Source organism: Anser cygnoides, chromosome 7 (assembly GCF_040182565.1).
Source record: "Anser cygnoides isolate HZ-2024a breed goose chromosome 7, Taihu_goose_T2T_genome, whole genome shotgun sequence".
Lineage (NCBI taxonomy): Eukaryota > Metazoa > Chordata > Aves > Anseriformes > Anatidae > Anser > Anser cygnoides.
Window position 1 is genome coordinate 38,238,020 of NC_089879.1, and position 7,241 is coordinate 38,245,260.

General features: G+C 49.6%; 1 long non-coding RNA gene across 1 annotated transcript; it reads left to right on the top strand.

Annotated features, from left to right (window-relative positions):
* The first annotated feature begins 1,022 nt into the window (after positions 1 to 1,022).
* On the top strand, positions 1,023 to 3,940 carry LOC136791294 (uncharacterized). The gene is made up of 2 exons (XR_010832949.1): positions 1,023 to 1,634; positions 2,500 to 3,940. It is a non-coding gene; the product is annotated as an uncharacterized lncRNA (long non-coding RNA).
* The last annotated feature ends 3,301 nt before the right edge of the window (positions 3,941 to 7,241 follow it).

A 7,241-nucleotide genomic window follows, 5' to 3' on the forward strand; every position in this document is an offset into this window, starting at 1 on the left:
GCCGAGCCGCTTTCCATCATTTATCGGCAGTCCTGGCTATCGGGGGAGGTCCCAGTTGACTGGCGGCTAGCAAATGTGACGCCCATCTATAAGAAGGGCCGCAGGGCAGACCCGGGGAACTATAGGCCTGTCAGTTTGACCTCAGTGCCAGGAAAGCTCATGGAGCAGATTATCTTGAGGGTCATCACGCGGCACTTGCAGGGCAACAAGGCGATCAGGCCCAGTCAGCATGGGTTTATGAAAGGCAGGTCCTGCTTGACGAACCTGATCTCCTTCTATGACCAAGTGACACGCTTGGTGGATGAGGGAAAGGCTGTGGATGTGGTTTACCTTGACTTCAGTAAGGCTTTTGACACCGTTCCACACAGCATTCTCCTCAAGAAACTGGCTGCTCATGGCTTGGACTGGCGTACGCTTTGCTGGGTTAGAAACTGGCTGGATGGCCGGGCCCAGAGAGTTGTGGTGAATGGAGTCAAATCTGGTTGGAGGCCGGTCACTAGTGGTGTCCCCCAGGGCTCGGTACTGGGGCCGGTCCTCTTTAATATCTTTATCGATGATCTGGATGAGGGGATCGAGTGCACCCTCAGTGAGTTTGCAGATGACACCAAGCTAGGTGCGTGTGTCGATCTGCTCGAGGGTAGGAAGGCTCTGCAGGAGGATCTGGATAGGCTGGACCGATGGGCTGAGGTCAACTGTATGAAGTTCAACAAGGCCAAGCCCCAGGTCCTGCACCTGGGGCGTAACAACCCCAAGCAGCGCTACAGGCTGGGAGACGAGTGGTTGGAAAGCTGCCTGGCCAAGAAGGACCTGGGAGTACTGGTTGATAGTCGGCTGAATATGAGCCAGCAGTGTGCTCAGGTGGCCAAGAAGGCCAACAGCATCCTGGCCTGTATAAGAAGCAGTGTGGCCAGCAGGTCTAGGGAGGTGATTGTCCCCATGTACTCGGCTCTGGTGAGGCCGCACCTCGAGTGCTGTGTTCAGTTTTGGGCCCCTCGCTACAGGAAGGACATGGAGGTGCTTGAGAGAGTCCAGAGAAGGGCAATGAAGCTGGTGAGGGGTCTGGAGAACAAGTCTTACGAGGAGCAGCTGAGGGAGCTGGGGTTGTTCAGCCTGGAGAAGAGGAGGCTCAGGGGCGACCTTATCGCTCTTCACAGTTACCTTAAAGGAGGCTGTAGAGAGGTGGGGGTTGGTCTGTTCTCCGAAATGCCTGGTGACAGAAGAAGGGGGGATGGGCGAAAGTTGCGACAGGGGAGGTTTATGTTGGATGTTAGGAAGTACTTCTTTACCGAAAGGGTTATTAAGCATTGGAACGGGCTGCCCAGGGAGGTGGTGTAGTCACCATCCCTGGAGGTCTTTAAAAGACGTTTAGATGTAGAGCTTAGCGATATGGTTTAGTGGAGTACTTGGTGTTAGGTCGGAGGTTGGACTCGATGATCTTGAGGTCTCTACCAACCTAGAAATCTGTGATACTGTGACCTGAGGGTGTGTTTTTTTCCGGCTCTGGTCTCTGTGCTTGAGACCTCTGCAAGGAGCTGTACTGTTTGCATGTCCATCATGGGCGTGGCCTTCTCTCTGGTTCTTGTAGGCCAGGTCATGGGCATGGACTAAGCTGGAAACTTGAAAGAGGCACGAGGGTGAGTGGATGGCAGTGTGGGCCCTGAGTTGGTGGGTGGATTGTTAGTCTGTTTGGCCTGTCGGGCAGGCTTTGCAAGCACTTGTGACAGCATTGTGCATCTCCTGCCATGTTCCCGACGGGCGTCAGCGGGTCCAGTTCCTGAAATGCTGACCCATCAGCATAGCCTTTTGGTTTTCAGGTGGCCTACTCAAGTGTGTGATTTTTCCTGTGAGTGATGTTATTTCATGGAATTGGTTTTTCTTTTTTGGTGTGTCATCTGTGGTGCTCCTAGATTTTCCTTCCTATGTAAAGGAAAGGTTTAATGCCAGCTGAAGATGATCAGTTACTTGCTTGGTCATATTGTCCTCTCAGTATTCAAAGCTGAAGCAAAAGCCTGGGGATTGTTGCTTCTAGAAACACCCCAGTTCTCTTGTCTGCACTCTGCATGGTGTTGAGCTGAAAACCAGATGAAAAAAAAGAAACACAGCTGCTGCTTATCCTGCTCTCTACTTTGTTGTTTCTTGCCCCTCCCCTTTCCCAGGTGCTTGGGTTTGGGTGCTGGGCGGGGCCAAATGGTATATGAGCCCCAGGCAAGGCCTGAGGGGGAGCTCCTTCTGCCTGGGCTGCTCTTAGGGGTAAGTGCTTTGTTTTTCCTTCTGTCAGTTGCAGGGTTCTTTGGGTGGGTTGGAGTCTATGGACTGATGCGTACCGGTCTCTACTTGGGAATGCACATCTCTTTGAGGTAAGGGCTCGAAGGATCTGTTAGAGGAAAGCAATCTATATAGTAGGAGCAGGTGCCTTTATTGCATGCAGCTCTTCTTCAGGTGAGTAATTGTTAGAGCGTGTTTACGGGTAGGGTGGTAATGTTAGCTTGTGTGTTCTAGGTCCCTTTGGATTTTGACAGATTGACTGGGGCTTCGTGTGAGTCTTGGCCTGTATGTCAAATATTATCCAAGTTCCAGCTGTCGTGGTCAAGTGATGGAGCAGGGTTTAGGAGAACTGTCTCATGGAAGCTTCCTGTGCAAGTATGTATCTGAAAAGAGCAGCAGGAGGCAGGTAAGGTGTAGTCTTTTCCAGGGTTGGGGGCGGTTTGTTGTATTTCTGGAGCTTTTGCCTGTGGTTTGGCTGGCTGTGGAGTCTTTAGACCTTGCAGCCTTCTAGATGTTAAGTGCTTGGAATTGATGTACTGGAGGTATGTTTAAGAGGGGTTGCTGGCTACCTTGTGTTTGGGAAATGGTGGGGTACGGTTCCTTATTTGGGGGTTCTATTTTAATCTCTATATATATCAAGGCATTTGCGTAACTGTACAGAGGATTCCCAAAGCGCCTCAGTATGCGTGGCAAGGGCCTTGACTGCATAAGGGCAGTATGAGGAAGAGACTGAGCAGGGTCACCTTTTTCATCTGTAGAGGAGAAGTCTGTGATTGCCCCTGCTGGGGCTGCTGTGCATTCATGGCCTTTTGGCCTTTGTGGACCTGAGGGTGTGTTTTTCTGGCTCTGGTCTCTGTGCTTGAGACCTCTGCAAGGAGCTGTAGTGTGTTTGCGTGTCCATCATGGGCCTGACCTTCTCTCTCTTTCTTTTAGGCCTTGTCATGGGCATGGACTAAACTGGAAACTTGAAAGAGGCACGAGGGTGAGTGGATGGCAGTGTGGGCCCTGAGTTGGTGGGTGGACTGTTAGTCTGTTTGGCCTGTCGGGCAGGCTTTGCAAGCACTTGTGACAGCATTGTGCATCTCCTGCCATGTTCCCGAGGGGCGTCAGCTGGTCTGTTAGTAATAGAAGAAGAAATAATACAATATTGTTTAGTATGTTACATTTGCGATGTACTGTTCCGAGGCTGCGCTTGGAAGATACAAAATATACGTGCAAGGGTAACATGAGAATGCACCAATTCATGATGAGGAGTAAGGAGGATTAAAAGAATGCTCAATTTGCAAGACATCTAGATAACTGGGGCTTCTTGGACTCTGGGAACTGGGTCAAACCAACCTTGCGGTTTGGACTGAGACCAAGGGCTCAGAGAGCATGCGTGAAAAGGAAAGGTTAAAAAGTTCAACTCTGATGAAGACATCTTACTTCATCCCGATGACCACCCGGACGACCACCAGAGAGTAGTACGCAAGTGCAGAAGGACTGATAAGATAATTAGAATACGAAGCGAGGCTAGGTGGAGCTAGGAAATGAATATGCATAGATGAGTTGTGAAACCTAATGCATATGTAGTATCTTAGGAGATAAAAGAGAACTAAGAAAACAAATCAGACGAAGTTAGATTTGGGCAGGCATGCCCCTAACTTCCGGCGCCTAATAAAGCACCTTCATATAATGACTTTGTGGATTATGTGTTTTCATGAACACTAACAGGTCCAGTTCCTGAAATGCTGACCCATCAGCATAGCCTCTTCGTTTTCAGGTGGCCTACTCAAGTGTGTGATTTTTCCTGTGAGTGATGTTATTTCATGGAATTGGTTTTTCTTTTTTGGCGTGTCATCTGTGGTGCTCCTAGATTTTCCTTCCTGTGTAAAGGAAAGGTTTAATGCCAGCTGAAGAAGATCAGTTACTTGCTTGGTTGTGTGGTCCTCTCAATATTCAAAGCTGAAGCAAAAGCCTGGGGATTGTTGCTTCTAGAAACACCCCAGTTCTCTTGTCTGCACTCTGCATGGTGTTGAGCTAAAAGCCATATGGGGAAAAAAAAAAACCCACACCTGTTGCTTGTCCTGCTCTGTCTACTTTGTTGTTTTTTGCCCCTACCCTTTCCCAGGTGATTGGGTTTGGGTGCTGGGCGGGGCCAAATGGTATATGAGCCCCAGGCAAGGCCTGAGGGGGAGCTCCTTCTGCCTGGGCTGCTCTTAGGGGTAAGTGCTTTGTTTTTCCTTCTGTCAGTTGCAGGGTTCTTTGCGTGGGTTGGAGTCTATGGACTGATGCGTACCGGTCTCTACTTGGGAATGCACATCTCTTTGAGGTAAGGGCTAGAAGGATCTGTTAGAGGAAAGCAATCTATAGAGTAGGAGCAGGTGCCCTTATTGCATGCAGCTCTTCTTCAGGTGAGTAATTGTTAGAGCGTGTTTACGGATAGGGTGGTAATGTTAGCTTGTGTGTTCTAGGTCCCTTAGGATTTTGACAGCTTGATTGGGGCTTCGTGTGAGTCTTGGCCTGTATGTCAAATATTATCCAAGTTAGAGCTGTGGTGGTAAAGTGATGGAGCAGGGTTTAGGAGAACTGGATCCTGGAAGCTTCCTGTGCAAGCATGTATCTGAAAAGAGCAGCAGGAGGCAGGTAAGGTGTAGTCTTTTCCAGGGTTGTGGGCGGTTTGTTATATTTCTGGAGCTTTTGCCTGTGGTTTGGCTGGCTGTGGAGTCTTTAGACCTTGCAGCCTTCCAGATGTTAAGTGCTTGGAATTGACGTCCTAGAGGTATGTTTTAGGAGGGGTTGCTGGCTAACTTGTGTTTGGGAAATGGTGGGGTACGGTTCCTTTTTTGGGGTTCTATTTTAATCTCTAGGTATATCAAGGCATTTGCGTAACTGTGCAGAGGATTCCCAAAGAGCCTCAGTATGCATGGCAAGGGCCTTGACTGCATAAGGGCAGTATGAGGAAGAGACTGAGCAGGGTCACCTTCCTCATCTGTAGAGGATAAGTCTGTGCTTACCCTTGCAGGGGCTGCTTTGCATTCCTGGCCTTTTGGCCTTTGTGGACCTGAGGGTGGTTTTTTTCTGGCTCTGGTCTCTGTGCTTGAGACCTCTGCAAGGAGCTGTACTGTTTGCGCGTCCATCATGGGCGTGGCCTTCTCTCTGTTTCTTGTAGGCCAGGTCATGGGCATGGACTAAGCTAGAAACTTGAAAGAGGCACGAGGGTGAGTGGATGGCAGTGTGGGCCCTGAGTTGGTGGGTACATTGTGTTAGTCTGTTTGGCCTGTTGGGCAGGCTTTGCAAGCACTTGTGACAGCATTGTGCATCTCCTGCCATGTTCCTGAGGGGCGTCAGCGGGTCCAGTTCCTGAAATGCTGAGCCATCAGCATAGCCTTTTGGTTTTCAGATAGCCTACTCAAGTGTGTGATTTTTTCCTGTGAGTGATGTTATTTCATGGAATTGGTTTTTCTTTTTTGGTGTGTCATCTGTGGTGCTCCTAGATTTTTCTCCCTGTGCAGGAAGAAAGCTTTAATGCCAGCTGAAGAAGATCAGTTACTTGCTTGGTTGTATGGTCCTCTCAATATTCAAAGCTGAAGCAAAAGCCTGGGGATTGTTGCTTCTAGAAACACCCCAGTTCTCTTGTCTGCACTCTGCATGGTGTTGAGCTAAAAACCATATGGAAAAAAAAAAACCCACACCTGTTGCTTGTCCTGCTCTGTCTACTGTGTTGTTTCTTGCCCCTCCCCTTTCCCAGGTGCTTGGGTTTGGGTGCTGGGCGGGGCCAAATGGTATATGAGCCCCAGGCAAGGCCTGAGGGGGAGCTCCTTCTGCCTGGGCTGCTCTTAGGGGTAAGTGCTTTGTTTTTCCTTCTGTCAGTTGCAGGGTTCTTTGGGTGGGTTGGAGTCTATGGACTGATGCGTACCGGTCTCTACTTGGGAATGCACATCTCTTTGAGGTAAGGGCTAGAAGGATCTGTTAGAGGAAAGCAATCTATAGAGTAGGAGCAGGTGCCCTTATTGCATGCAGCTCTTCTTCAGGTGAGTAATTGTTAGAGCGTGTTTACGGCTAGGGTGGTAATGTTAGCTTGTGTGTTCTAGGTCCCTTAGGATTTTGACAGCTTGATTGGGGCTTCGTGTGAGTCTTGGCCTGTATGTCAAATATTATCCAAGTTAGAGCTGTGGTGGTAAAGTGATGGAGCAGGGTTTAGGAGAACTGGATCCTGGAAGCTTCCTGTGCAAGCATGTATCTGAAAAGAGCAGCAGGAGGCAGGTAAGGTGTAGTCTTTTCCAGGGTTGGGGGTGGTTTGTTATAGTTCTGGAGCTGCTGGCTGTGGAGTCTTTAGACCTTGCAGCCTTCTAGATGTTAAGTGCTTGGAATTCACGTCCTAGAGGTATGTTTTAGGAGGGGTTGCTGGCTAACTTGTGTTTGGGAAATGGTGGGGTACGGTTCCTTTTTTGGGGTTCTATTTTAATCTCTAGGTATATCAAGGCATTTGCGTAACTGTCCAGAGGATTCACAAAGAGCCTCAGTATGCGTGGCAAGGGCCTTGACTGCATAAGGCCAGTATGAGGAAGAGACTGAGCAGGGTCACCTTCCTCATCTGTAGAGGATAAGTCTGGGATTAGCCTTGCAGGGGCTGCTGTGCATTCCTGGCCTTTTGGCCTTTGTGGACCTGAGGGTGGTTTTTTTCTGGCTCTGGTCTCTGTGCTTGAGACCTCTGCAAGGAGCTGTACTGTTTGCGTGTCCATCATGGGCGTGGCCTTCTCTCTGTTTCTTGTAGGCCAGGTCATGGGCATGGACTAAGCTGGAAACTTGAAAGAGGCACGAGGGTGAGCGGATGGCAGTGTGGGCCCTGAGTTGGTGGGTGCATTGTGTTAGTCTGTTTGGCCTGTTGGGCAGGCTTTGCAGGCACTTGTGACAGCATTGTGCATCTCCTGCCATGTTCCTGGGGGGCGTCAGTGGGTCCAGTTCCTGAAATGCTGAGCCATCAGCATAGCCTT